The following is a 14,470-nucleotide window of genomic DNA, read 5'->3' on the forward strand; positions in this document are numbered from 1 at the left end:
GGCCGGAGCGAGGAAAGGGGGGGTGGGGGGGCGGCCGGGGGGGAGGGAGAAAACCACCATTTCACATCTGAGGCCAGCGCACCACTGGAGGCAGCGGCGGGCCCATTCTCTCATAATTTCACGCCTGGGTTCCAGCCGGCGCCACCTCTGCCACGGCTGAAGGACCCACGGGTCAAAGGAGGCTTCCTGAAAATAGAACGGGCGTTGGGTGGGGGGAGTGGGGAGGCAGGGCGTTGGAGGGAAGGGAGGGGGCGGGAAGAAAGTTATGGCTCGGGGCCCGCCCTGGGCTGGCAATGGCCCATTCATGGTGCTGCCCCTGGCTTGTGCGTTCTCCTCTGTGCGCTCCTTCGGATCCAGTTCCTCTTGGAGGGGCTATTATTTGTACAGATCTGTGAGACATCTGAAAGACAGCCCTTCTGATCGGAAGAGGGAGGGATGCAGAGGGATGGGGGGAGGGCAGAGGCGGGTGAGAAGAGAGAGAAATAGGAGTCTCTCCCAGGAGCGATGGTCAGGCTGACCCCTGAAAGGTGAGTGACAGCCGGAAGTTGGGGAGGAGAGCATCCCCCTCCCAGCGCCAACACATTTGAGCGGGTACCACGGCGGGGAAGGGCTTGGCATACTCAAGGCAGTGGGCAAAGGCCCGTGTGCTTGAGAAAAGTGCACGGATGGGTGGAGGGAGGGACGGAAGGACCGGTGATGGGCAGACTAGCCTTTGGGTCAGGGCAGGCGTTGACCGGCATCCGTAAGAAGCACTGCCATGGGCAAGACAGGACCCCATGTAGGTTTTTCTGGAAGAATGCTCCACTGGGCTGTCGGAAAGACGATCATGGTGGGGTCAGGGGTGGACTATGCCCGCCCAGGACCAGTGGGGATCTCGCTGCCTTCCGGGGTGAGAGGGTGGTGGCCTGGACCAGAGTGGAGACGGAGGGAGCCAGATGTGGCCAAAATCGAGAGAGATCCATGGCTGTAGCTGAAGACGGAAGTGACGGGACCTGTGATGGACTCCATGAGATGTTGGGAGAGGGAATGACTCAGACCAAAGCCCTCTTTTTAAACTCCTGGGTTCCTTGGAAACTTTTGGCCCAGCTGCTGGAATTGCCATAAGGAAAGCCTCCCTCCAGGTCAACTTGTGGATCTCCAAAGAGAGTTTGTTAACGGAGGCCCGGCAACTCCGAGAAGGTCTCTGGTAGCGCATGTGCGAGTGGATGTGGACCCTCCAATCGGGACAGAGAAGGGCTCTCGCGTGGCCCGAGGGACAGCCACACATTTCCCGGAGTCCCCAGAAAAGTGGCACCCCAGGGAATGGAGGACCGAAAACCTTCTCTCGGAAATGAGCCTTCAGATGTCTGGGCACGTTGCCGAGGCCCTCGTTTGATTCTGGTTTCTGGGAGAGTCGCAGAGAAATCCCTCCTTGTCCGCCTCTGCGAGAGTAAATTATGAAGAATGCCCCAGGCCCATCTTGTTAGCACTCATGGGCTTCCCCTCCCTCCGGAGAGAAGATCTGTGGACATGTGAGCCACATGATCCCGCATCCTCCTGGGAACTAGGCCATCTTGGGTGTCTGACTTGGAGAGATCATTGAGAAGGTGAGGAGACTGAGGGCCAGAGTGGCCCAATGATTTGTGCTAAGTTGTACGATAATCACAGGCTCCTGCATGGGAAAGGTGAGGAGATGTTTGCCTGGGAAGCCACCAGGGAGAGTGGTTCTAGACTAGAGAGCCTCCCTGTGTGTGACGGTGATGTCCGGTCTCATTCATCGCCGCGTCCCTCAGCGCCTCCTGAAGGAACCAGCCCTGCCAACACCTTGACTTTAGCCCAAGGAAACTGGTTCCAGGCGCTTGGCTTCCAGAACTGGAAGAGGGGAAATGTGCATTGTTTTAAGGAACTATGTTTATAGTAATTTGTTATAGCAGTAACAGAAAACTAACCTAACTATCTGAGTGGGTGGGTGTGAGGATGGATGGATGGATGGATGGATGGATGGATGGATGAATGGATGGATGGGTGAATGGATGAATGAGTAGATGTGTGGATGGAAGGATGGATGGATGGATGGATGGATGGATGGATGGATGAGTGGGTAGATATGTGGATGAATGGATGAGTGGATAGATGAGTGGATGGATGGATGGATAGATGGATGGATGGATGGATGGATGGATGAATGGATGAGTGGGTAGATGAGTGGATAGATGTGTGGATGGATGGATGGATGAGTGGATAGATGTGTGGATGGATGGATGGATGGATGAGTGGATAGATGTGTAGATGGGTGGATAGATGAATGAATGGCTGGGTTTGATGAATGAGTAATGAATAGATGAGTCAAAAGATAACTGGGTGGGGGGGGGAAAAGATGACTGGGTGGCTGGATGAACATCCCTGGATGTTTCACTGAGTGGGTGAAATGGAGAGAAGGAACATAAACCTGGTCCCACACCATTAGAATCTTGGCGCTCAGAAATGGGCACTGGAATAAACAGAAGCTGAGATTACCTCACAAGAGAACAGCCAGAGCCCGGCGGGCCGGGGCCAGGTCACAAGCACACAGGGATACGGCGCTGGCCTCACGGCAGGGGAAAGGCAGCCTTGAGCTTCCCCAGGCTCGAGGCCGGTACTCCCCACAGGACTCCACGCCTGCCAGCCACCCAGAGGCCCCGTTTCCTCCGAGTTACCTTCCTGACATGACGTGGGGAGCGCAGCGAGGTGACGAGGAGGCCGGTGTGGTGGCCGCTGGCCAGGTGACTCCCAGCTCTGCCATCTGCCAGCCACGCCGGTCTCGGCAAACTGCTTTCCTCGGAGCTCAGCTCCCCCGTGGCCAGACCAGAGGAACTAAACTCGGCCTAACAGGGTGATTGGGGAACTCAGTGTGACGCGTGGCTCTTCCAGGAAGAGGCTCTCGCTACGTGCTCAATGGGCCACAGATAGTCTCCCGTTGAATAACCACTTGTGTAACCTGCCCCCGCGTGGTGCCATTTGGGTCGCTTCCAGCTTTTCCTCTATCTTTTTTTTTTTTTTTAATATATTTTTATTGATTTCAGAAAGGAAGGGAGAGGGAGAGAGATAGAAACATCAATGATGAGAGAGAATCATTGATCGGCTGCCTCCTGCATGGCCCCTACTGGGGATCAAGCCCACAACCCGGGCATGTGCCCTTGGCCGGAATGGAACCCGGGACCTTTCAGTCCACGGCACATGCTCTATCCACGGAGCCAAACCAGTTTCAGCCTGTGACAGATTCTTAAACAGCTTTGTGACAGCCCAGGAGGGCGTCTCGTCCGAACCCTGCCACGCTTGTTTGCTGTGTGACTTCGGAAAACTGACTCCGCCTCTCTGGGCACCACCACCTTCCCCATCGGCAACAGCAAGATTCCCAACATCGCCTCTGCCTCACTTCCTCCAAAGCCCCAGCCTCAGGAACAACCTTAGGCGAAGCTGCCACCAAGCCCAGCTTTGGCCAGAACGAATCCTCCCCTCGCCAGCACTCCAGGCCGACCACAGCCCCGCCCCCCTCTCCTCGTGCGTCTAGAAATTAACTTCATAACTGCCCATTTTGCTCTGGCTCCGTGAATAGCCATAAATCACCGTGGGTTTGGGGTTGCATATATTTCCACATCGCCCTTTTAATGTCTCTCGGAAAGTATAAATAAAGCATACATAACCATTAGGAAACACACACACACACACACACACACACACACACATCCTGAAAAGTACACAGGAATTTATTTGTCTCCACGTGGATCATACATATTGTATTAAAGCCGCATAAAGGGGTTTAATAAAATGGCAAAAAGGGAGCGGCAGGAGCGCGGCGGTGCGGGGCACAGCGGCGGCGGCGGCTGGGAGAGGCGGGAGTGATCTCTCTTTGATGCCTGTTAAACGTTCCAGCAGATGAACCCTATCTTCTGCCAGGAAATGAGTTTGCCACCGGCCTATTGGGCCTGTCGTAAGAGGTTGGTCTCACCACGGCCATCCCTCTTCCGCGCGCGGCGATACATTATGCCGCCTCCATTTTTCATTCCTTGCTGCCCGAGATGCAAATTTCTCCTCTGTTGTTTATATTAGGTTTTCAAATATATGGAAATCCGGGGATCTGGAGGGGAATGCCAGGGCCGCGGAGGCACTCAATCTGTCTTTTGCCTCTGACTGACTTCTTTCCATCACTTACGCGCCGCGCCATGGGGGCTGAGCCGAGTGTTCGGGGAACGGGGACCGGAAAGAGCCTCCTCCCCGATCCACCGGGGGTCAAGGTCGGCTTTTGAACTTGGGTCTGTGCTTTGAGCCACAGAGGTCTGGGGCGGCCTCATTAATTGCCCACCGTGGGCCCACAAAGACTCCAGATGCCACGAGCAGAGATGAGGCCCCATTCCCCGCCTACATGGATGCATGGGGGGCGGGGAGAGGGGAGAGGAATCCTGTGTTTGGCCACAGAATGTATTGAGGACCTACTGCAGGGGTCGGCAAACTCATTCGCCCACAGAGCCACATATCAACAGCACAACGATTGACATTTCTTTGGAGAGCCCGATTTTTTAAACGTAAACTTCTTCCAACGCCACTTCTTCAAAGCACACTCGCCCAGGCCGTGGTGTTTTGTGGAAGAGCCACAGTCAAGGGGCCAAAGAGCCGCATGTGGCTCGTGAGCCGCAGTTTGCCGACCACTGGCCTACTGCAAACCAGGAAGCATGGCACGCTCACCACAGCTGAGGGCCTCAGGGTCCTTTGCGTTCTTCCTCGTCACCTGGCAAAGCATCTCACGTGCGTATCGCATCTCCTTGTCCCCAGCACCCTCTGGAGTCAGTCTCTCCGCCATCGGGCAGATGCGGAATAGCGATGTCACCAAACACGTCTGACACGCTCTGCAAGGAAACACACCTGTGGTCTGGCCACGCGGTAGGATACTATCCGGCCTTTATTTATTTTTTTAAAAATATATTTTATTGATTTTTTTGCAGAGAGGAAGGAAGAGGGATTGAGGGATAGAAATGTCGATGAGAGAGAAACATGGATCAGCTGCCTCTTGCACACCCCCATCGGGGATGTGCCTGCAGCCAAGGCACATGCCCTTGACCGGAATCGAACCTGGGACCCTTCAGTCCACAGGCCTATGCTCTATCCACTGAGCCAAACCGGTCTGGGCACTACCTGGCCTTTAAAAGGAAGGAAGCGCAGACACTGCTGCAACAGGAGGCGCCTGAGGACATGCTGTTTAGCAAACAAGCCAGTTACAAAATACAAATACCACGTGATGCCTCAGGGGCTGCCTACAGCCGTCAAGGTCATGAAGACAGCAGGTGGGGTGGTGGCTGCCTCGGGCCGAGGGGAGGAGGCCTGGAACTCACGTCTAATGGGCACCGAGTTCTGATTTGGGCAGATGGAGAGCTCTGGAGATGGATGGGGCCGACGGCTGCATAACTACGTGAACGCACTCGGTGCCACCGAACTGTACCTTTCAAATGGCCAACAGGGTGGCTTTTATGATCTGTGTACTTTACCACGCACACAGCGAGGGAGAGGGGACGGAAGAGAGAGCCTGCAGGCTCAGAGGGGTCTGCAGGGGCCAGTGGCCAAGGGCAGGGAATGGACCAGGGAGCACGGCTTGGCGTCTCCAGGCTGATGCCACCCGCTGCCCGGCTCTCCAAGGAGCAGTCAGCACCTCCCTCCAGGAGGAGCATCAGGCATCTCTCCCTGCTCTCCATCCGGGTCTGAACCCGCTCTGCCAGCTCCAGGGGGCTGTTCTCGGCGGTATCTTCCACCCACATCCTGGTCATCGGGGTCCATCCCTCCTGGACTCGGGGCCGGAGTGGGAGAAAGAAAAAATACACGTCCAGGCCACTCCAGGGACAGGGAAGCCTGCATTGCAGGAGGGGTGAGCAAGGGGTGGAGAGGGGCCCGTCTTGCCTTGAGATCTGAGACGAATGGTCATTTTTTTTTTTTCTTTCTCTCTTTGTAACGAGCATGCATTTCTTTAATAATGAGGACAAGGGTTTCAAAAAAAAAGGGGGGGGGCGGTTTAAGAGGAAAAGCAGGGAAGCTTCCTGGGGAAAACAGACAATCCAGGGGAAAGTTGTCACCGCAGAAAAGAGACGGCGGTCAGACACAGAGCTGGGGCCGGCAGCGAGGGAGGGAACCCCGAGTCCCTGGCACCCCCACTCCGGCCTTCCTTCCCTGCCGGGCCTCCTCCTCTGGGGGCGCTGAGGAGGGAAACGAGGAGGGGAAGAATCGGCATGTGGAGGAGATATTAATGTCGCAGAGGGGAGGGAAACGGGGGCGGGGGGGGGGTGCGACTATTAAAATTCTGTAGTCCTGAAAAATACATAAGTCTAAAATAAGACTAATGAGACATTTACGGGTGCGGCTGCCTTGCATTAATGACCCTGCGGAGGATAAGATCGCAGAAGGCTCTCAGTGTAATTACCGGGCTAATGATTAGCTGTGACATCACTGGGGACGGGGACGCGGGCCTGGTTTTGGATTGCTTTCAAAGTCCGGACGCACGCCGAGAGCACTCTGCTGCCTGGGCAATCTCGGGTGCCTACACCCCGCCCCCTGTGTCATCCTCCGGCTGCTGAGGCCTGTGGCTTCTAGCCCAAACCCTCCCCGTCTCTATTCCCCCATGCCTGCATTCCTGGGCTCTCTAAGAAGGCCTTGGGGACCATGAACTTGAAGCAGCCATTTGTCAGCCGCCGGGCAGTCAGGGCTGGGGGGCCGAGGGCTCGGTCGAAGGCATAGGGGCTGCGAGGGTGTCCAGAAAGAATCTTGAGTGAAGCCGGGATGTGTTCACTGAGCAATGCTTGCAAAGTCCACCTGCGCCGTGGGGCCCGAGCAGGACCCAGCGGGCACCGGATCAGACTGATTTCAGAGGGTCAATGGCGCTGGGCCCGGCCCTGGCCACCCCTTTGAGCCGATGGGGGGGATGGCTGAGGCTGGGGGGAGGGTGCGGAGGCAGCTTCCTGGGCATTGCCCTCAGGCCTTAGATTATCCACGTGGGTTATGGGGAAATAAACATGGCGTGGCTCTCTTCCCGTCTTCCCGCTCTGGAAGCCATAGCTCCCTCCTCTCCTAGCTGCATCCCCTGTCGTCAAAGCTCAGAAGGAGCCCTGGCCAGTTTGGCTCAGTGGACAGAGCGTCAGCCTACGGATGGAAGAGTCCTGGTTCTGATTCCAGTTAAGGGTACCTGCCGGGGTTGCAGGCTCAGTGCCCAGTAGGGGGCGTGCAGGAGGCAGCCAATCAATGATTCTCTCTCATCGTTGATGTTTCTCTCTCTCTCTCTCTCTCTCTCTCTCTCTCTCTCTCTCTCTCTCTCTCTCTCTTTCTCTCTCTCCCTCTCCCTCTCCCTTCCTCTCTGAAATCAATACAAATATATTTAAAAAAAAAAAAAAAAAAAAAAAAAAACTCAGAAGGAATTCTAACTAGCTGTTGACTTTTGATGATTAGGACTTTGATTAGGACTCATGCCTCCAGGTGTGGGATTAGAGAGAGCAGTGAGGACCAGGATGTGGAGGTGGGGAGGGTTTACTGAGACCAGCTGTAGAGGCTGAAACACGAAACAGACAAGACAGAAACGGACAGACGGACGGACATAGAGAACAAGCTGATGGTCACCAGAGGGGGGTGGGGGAGGGCGGAAAGGTGCAGGGGGAGAAGAGGGATAGATTCCCAGCTGTAAAATAAATATGCCGCCAGGACGGAGTGCTCACCACCGCGAGCAGAATCAATAACATCGTAATCGACGTGTACGGTGGCGCTAATGGGCTTACCGCGGTCACATCGCGAGGAATATACATGTCCCCCGGCGCCGTGTCATACACCTGAAGCAAGGACAGGGTTGCGTGCCAACTATATTTAATAATAAAATAAAATAAATGTGAAAGCAATTAGGACCATTTCAATAATGCACCAGGCAGGCCTGAGGTAATCGGATTTCCAGGTGGGCCTGGGTTTCTGGAATGTGGAACTGAGGGCCGGGGGCGGAACGCACAGGCCGCCGTTGCTAAATCCAATTTGGATACTACTTGAGTGGCTATGCTGTGAATGTGCAGTCTTCATTCTATCAGGCGGGACATTAGAAATGGGGAGATTTGGCCGGGACTGGTTTGGCTCAGTGGATAGAGCGTCGGCCTGTGGACTGAAAGGTTCCAGGTTCGATTCCGGTCAAGGGCATGTACCTTGGTTGCGGGCACATCCCCGGTGGAGGGTGTGCAAGAGGCAGCTGGTCGGTGTTTCTCTCTCATCGACCTTTCTAACTCTCTGTCCCTCTCAATTCTTCTCTGTGTAAAATCAATAAAATATTTTTTTTTAAAAAGAAAAAAAAAAGAAAAAAAAAGAAATGGGGAGATTTGAGCGTAAATGGCACCGTGCCGTTGTGCCTAGCTCTGGGTTGGCCCCCAGTAGGTGCCCATCGATTTGCCAGACGAGTGCATTGTTGCTCCGTCCTCTCCGTTATTTCCGTTCTCTTGGCCGATGCTGAGCCTGCAACGATATGGCAAATGGGTTGAATGATTCTTTCCAAACTTGAGCTGGCAAGACGCCCCCAGGAGAGAGAACCTTGCGTTTTAATTGGTGCTTTTCTGTTGTTTTGTTGTTATTGTCCTTCTGAGTTCCCAGTGGGCGGATAGTCAGGGCAGCTTCTCGACCTCCCAGGCGCTGTGGTGAGCAGCCCATTCTGGCGCCCGCTCTGCTCTGTCCCGCTGAGGTGTCTGGCTCTCCGGGGACCACTGGCATCCTCAGGGCGTCCCCTCCAGCCATTCCCAAGCCAGACGCCCACGCAGGTCGCGGGGACGCTGGCCTTTTGCCCTAGGACGTGACTGTCCGTGGGTCTTATGTTCCGGTCTAAGTCTCTGGCCTCTGTCACATTCCCGCCAAAGCCGATTCCGGGGATGGGAGTTTTCCTTTCACATTCTGAAATCGGAACAGTCTTTTCCAGCGGCACAGGTCCAGACGCTGGGCTGGGGAATCTGTACTCCGTCATGTAACTGCCTTTAGGACCCAACAGGCCGAGTGTTCCACCCTCTTGCTGTGTGATTGTAGGCAGATCACTTGACCTCTCTGGGCTGCAGGTTCCTCGCCCAAACAATGAGGCATGGTTACCTTTATCTCGCCAGTTGCAATGAGGACTTTATAAGAATCCTTGGGGGGGGGGGGGGGGGGGGGAGAGAATTTGGTCAATAATGCCTCCTCCCACTGTAGAACCTGCAGTAGCTCCCCATTGCTCTATGATGAATCCAATCGTGTAAAAGAGCCCACAAGGCCATGCCTGGTCTGGCTGCTGCTTCCTGCATTTCAGATCTGCCTGAGCCCTGACTCTCTGCATCAGCCACTGGGGCCTCCTTTCTGCTAGTCATCCTACTGCCACAGAGCCCCTACCTATGCTTCCTCTCTCTCGCCCTGTGTCCTTCTACACATAAGCCCACTCCACCGAGTTAACCCCAGTTCATCTTTCAGCTTCATTTCAAATGTTCCCCTCTTCCAGGAAGTCCTCCAGGATTTCTACCTACATCTTATGGGCCTTCACCCCTCTGTTCTTCTCCTAATGCACTTGGTATGCAGTTGGCATGATGGCCTGCTCAGTCCTGTCTGCCCCAGCAGACTGTGAGCTCCGTGAGGGCAGCCCTCTGTCGGGATTCTCAGTCCTGTACCCCCTGTGCCTGGCACCATATTGGTGCTCAATAGACCAACATTGAATGACTAAGTGGAACCCCTGCAGCTCCCCTAAAGGAGGCGCCCTAGGCATCCCCTTCCAGAGCCCTGTTCCGTGGGTTCTGGTCACCGTAATTGCAAACAGATGCCGCTCCCCCGCCCCGCTCCCCACCCCTTCACCCCACCGCCATCCGTCTGCCTGCGTGGGTGCTATATATTTCCAAGGCATTACCCTTTGCGATATGCATTCACGCCACCCCAGCAGCTCAATCTTCCCCTCCCCGCCGTCCATTGGCATAATCAACCAGGGGCCTGCCCAGAACCTGCCAAGCTTGTATTAATGTTCGCTCGCGGGGAGATTTATTCCTTCCCAGCACAGCTCGGGCTGGTCCCAGCTCAGCTGCATCTCCCCCCAACCCTTACACCTCTCACCACACACACACACACACACACACACACACACACACACCACACATAAGCTCAGTGTTAAGCTAGCTCTGATTACCTCTTGGGAGCAGAAGCCCCCTGTCCTTTGCCAAATACAGTCGATTCACCCCGGAGAGTTTCGGAGCTTCCCGGACACTGGACCTGGTGAGGACCACAGGCACACCAGGCGTGTGGCCTCACCTGGAAGAGGAAACCCCAGCCCTGCCGTCCGACAGCGGCGTGATCTGAGTGGCAGTGGGCCTCGCGGGTCTTCAGTCTGGACAAAACGGGGATAGTACTGGTGGGGACAGAAAGTTGCCTGCTCACATTACATGCACAAGTAGAAGGGGAGGAACAAAACAGGCCCCGCCCATGGAGGTGGCATCGGCCTAAGACAGAGTGTCTACCCCCACCTCAGGCCAAGATGGAATCCATCTCCAGTCTCTGACCCTCCCGTCTCCAATCACCCTGCGGGTAGAAAGACGAGAGCATCTGCCGCAGACCCAGGCCCTGCCCCCCTGATCCTGTCCTTGCCACCACACGCCCCTGAGCTCCAGTCACACCAACCTTTCCACCGATCCCAGAACACAGCCCCTATGCACGTCCCGTTCCCTTGGCCTGGACTTCCCTTCCCCGTACTCTCCGCCTAGAAAGCTTAGACTTCTCCATCAAAGCCCAGATCAGAAGACCCCAGGTGTCTATGGTTTTCCCGGCTCCCTCCTCTGCCCCACTGGCCACCACAGTCAGAGTTCATCTCCTGCGTCCCTGCAGAATGCATTCAGATGTGGGATGTCGGCACTTTTCACAGGACAGCGCCGTGACTCGGTCCTTCCCCCAAATGGTGAAAGCCCCAAGGAGAGGGGCCCTGCTCATCGTTCACCCCCAAAAGCCCAACTCAGTGCCCAGCCCACGATGAAAACGTAATCCACTTTCGAATGAATTATTCATGGTGTCCCCAAAGTTTGACACCAACACCGGGCATATCAGTTACCTAATGAATGTTGATGGAGATATGAAGGAATTATTATTCATTTGTCATGCATCTCCATACCCTCTGAGCCTAGGACTTGCATGAATGGGATGTACTTCATGTTCCTGGTGCTCGGTATGCTGCCTGGGCCACAGTAAATGCCAAGAAAAGGCTTTAAAAAACGTGATGCCCCCAGTGCCTGCTATAGTGTGTAGTTTACTATAACCAACAAACGCCATATTTCTGCAGCTCAAGACGTATAGGTGTGTCTTGTCCTTAATGCACGCTTCATGCAGTCGGCACGATGGCCTGGTGTATCTTGGTACAGTGCAGGCCCAGGTCAGCAGAGGTGTGAGGGTGTGGGAGGGAGTCTGCTCCACTTCTTCATTCAGGAACAAAATATACTGCCTGGCCTGTGTGGTTCAGTAGTGGAGCGTTGGCCTATGACCCAGGAGGTCACGGTTCAATTCTCGGTCAGGGCACATGCTCGGGTTGCAGGCTCGATCCCCAGTGGAGGGGTGCAGGAGGCAGCTGATGAATGAGTCTCTCTCGTCATTGATGTTCCTATCTCTCTCTCCCTTCCTCTCTGAAATCAATAAAAATATACTCTAAAAATTAAATATATATATATATATATATATATATATATATATATATACACATATACTGTTGGTTCTGCCAGTTGCAACGAGTGGCCTTCTAAGGTCATCCTAGGTGGATGTTAGCACTCAGCTGGCAGGCTGAAGAGAGAGCATGCAAAGATAGCGGAGAGTGATTTTATGGGCCAGGCCAGGAAGTGAGCCACCTCACTTCTGCTTACTTTCCATTGGCTAGAACTCGGTCAGATGGCCACACCTAGCTGCAAAGGAAGCTGGGAAGTGTGGCCTGTGTGTCAGGAGGAAGAGGAAATGGGTTTGATGAGCAGTTTATCATTTCTACAAACTAGCCCACCACCAATACGCATTTGAATGCATAGTGTGAGTAGTAAGCTTTTCTCCATCTGAAGTCCAACACAGTGTTTGCATGCAGAGTCTGCTCATTAGAGAGTTGAAATAACTCATCTCTGTATCCTCAAAGCTTTCCATAGTGTCTGGCATAAAGATGATATTTAGGAAATGGATGGCTAGAAGGAGGGAAGGAAAGAAGGAAGGAGGAAAAACGGAAGGAAGGAAGGCACTCTATAACCTCAGAATCAAATATAATTCTTAGACTAATCCTTTAAAAATTATTACTTCCATACACCACGAAAAAACAACAACAGACAATGCCTGTAGATTCTTGCCATCTGGCCTTTCTGTCCAACACCATGACCTGTTGAGATCTGTCCTTGGTCCTGATCATTTGGCCCATTCTCTCATTACACCCTACGCAGTGACCCGGCCAACTTTCAGCTCCTGAGTTGCAGTGAGGTTGCCCCCGTGTCCCCCAGATCTTGTGAGCTCTACAGCCCTGAGCGAGCAGCAGCCGTGGAAGGCAGGGGGTGGGGAGACAGAGTGGGGCTTTTCGATTCAAGGTCTGTTCCCTGCTTGAGTGATCAACATCATTTCCATACTATAATTACATTGCCCAATCCTCTCCTGATTTTACTGCTATCTTGTAAGCCGTCCCGGGTGTGAGTAATTTAAAGCTATATGAGATGTCAGACTCCGTGAAACAATCACCCCTCAAAGAAATATGGCCCTAGATCATAATTGATAAGTCCCATTAGGCAATGGGGCCTCTTATTTCCTATTTGGTCTCTTTCTGAGATGGCCTTGTTGATCCGCCTAATGCAGACTGTGTCCCCAGAATTGTTAGGAGAGAAAGATCCATCCAGCTTTGGGGGGTGAGGGCTCAGAGGCCCTCGGCCAGGCAGTGGAAGGAAGGTGAGGGTGAGGCTGAGGCTGGGGCTAAGGAGGGGCTGGGGCTCCTGGGTAGACCAGATGTACCCTTGGCTGGTTTTCCTCCATGGTCTGCCTGATCCATCTGGCACAGAGAACTCCTACAAGGAGAGATTTCTAGGACTGGGATTCAGATCCGGGGCCACCGGACCTGCTCTTTGGAATCTTGCTTAAGATAAAAGACAAGGAGAAGCCTCTCGCGCTGAGCCCAGAAGTACTTCCCTAAGGGACATCCCAGAACCCTGCAGGTAGATAGTCCAGAGGGGGATACATCATTGCCAAGGCACCCACCCCTCCAATCCCACTGCCTCCTTTCCTTGGCCCCTCCCACTGAGCTGGGATGTATTGGAATAATGTGTCTCATACTGTGTTCTTGGAAATTTTAGGACTGGTTTGTTCCAACATCTTTCCCCATGTTCTATCCCTTCAATGGCCTTTCCGGGGTCCAGGGGTCCATGAAAAGAGGACTCTCTTCCATAAACAGAAAAGCAGGCTGGAGGGAAGGGGACAGCGCACAGAGCTGGGAGTCAGCGCCGAGCTTCTAGGCCCTGCCCTGCCGCCACCGCCTTCCTGAGCTGTCTTGAGCAAGTCCCTTCCCCCCTCAGGGCTTCCATCTCCCATTGTAAAAAATGAGAGGCTGGCCTCGAACAAGTCTCATTAGTCCCAGCCGCTAAAGATCATGATGTTTCACATAAAACAGGTGTGTTGCTTTTCTTACAAATTCTGACTGGAGTCTAACGTGATCAAACTCCCACGTGACCTCAAACAGCTGTAACCATGGTGTGGCAGCTGCCTTTGGAGATGGACACACGCCCTCCCATTAGCCACCATCCCCACCACTCTCTATGGCCTTACAGCTTGAATCTCTTGTTTATGTCATCAACGGGTCCTTTTGGCCTGTGGGATTGGATTTACGGATATCTCTCCTCCATCCCAGCTTCATGAATCCACAATGCACGCACCCTCCCACGTTGACCAATGAGCAAATGGCCCATAGGGGTGACCCCTATGACCACTTCTCTCCAACACTAATCAACCCTGAGGAGTGGCGTTCAGCACCGTGGACAGCGCACGCACTGAGCCCATCCAGCCTCACTTCCTGGGCAAGTCATTCATTTGCCGTGATGACAACAATATGCAGACACCTAGTACCCTGGGGACTCTCTCTATCTCCATCCAAGGCTCCAGTCTCCGCCGCTTTCTGTTCTCTGCCTGATTGATTTGTTTGTAATTCTGTCATCCTCCTGATCAAGCCGGGAGGCGGGGGAGGGAGGATGAGGATGGAGGCGGGTGATGCTTCCCCCGGCAAGACGTGTCAGATCTGCCTGTCTATCTCTCAGGTGCCACGCTGCTTCCCCCAACGCACCGTCCGTGTTGCCGTAAAGAATGACGGCTCTGATATCATACATTACTGCTGCGCACTTTTCGATTTTGATATCTGTTTTTCCTTCCAAAATCCGCCGGGTGATTGAGAGGCCGCGGTTGCTGTTCTGAGAGGCATCGCAAGGCCTCCTCATGAACAACGTGGCGAGGCAGCACGGATCATCGCAGA

Source organism: Pipistrellus hanaki (assembly GCF_964339955.1).
Source record: "Pipistrellus hanaki genome assembly, chromosome: 19".
NCBI lineage: Eukaryota > Metazoa > Chordata > Mammalia > Chiroptera > Vespertilionidae > Pipistrellus > Pipistrellus hanaki.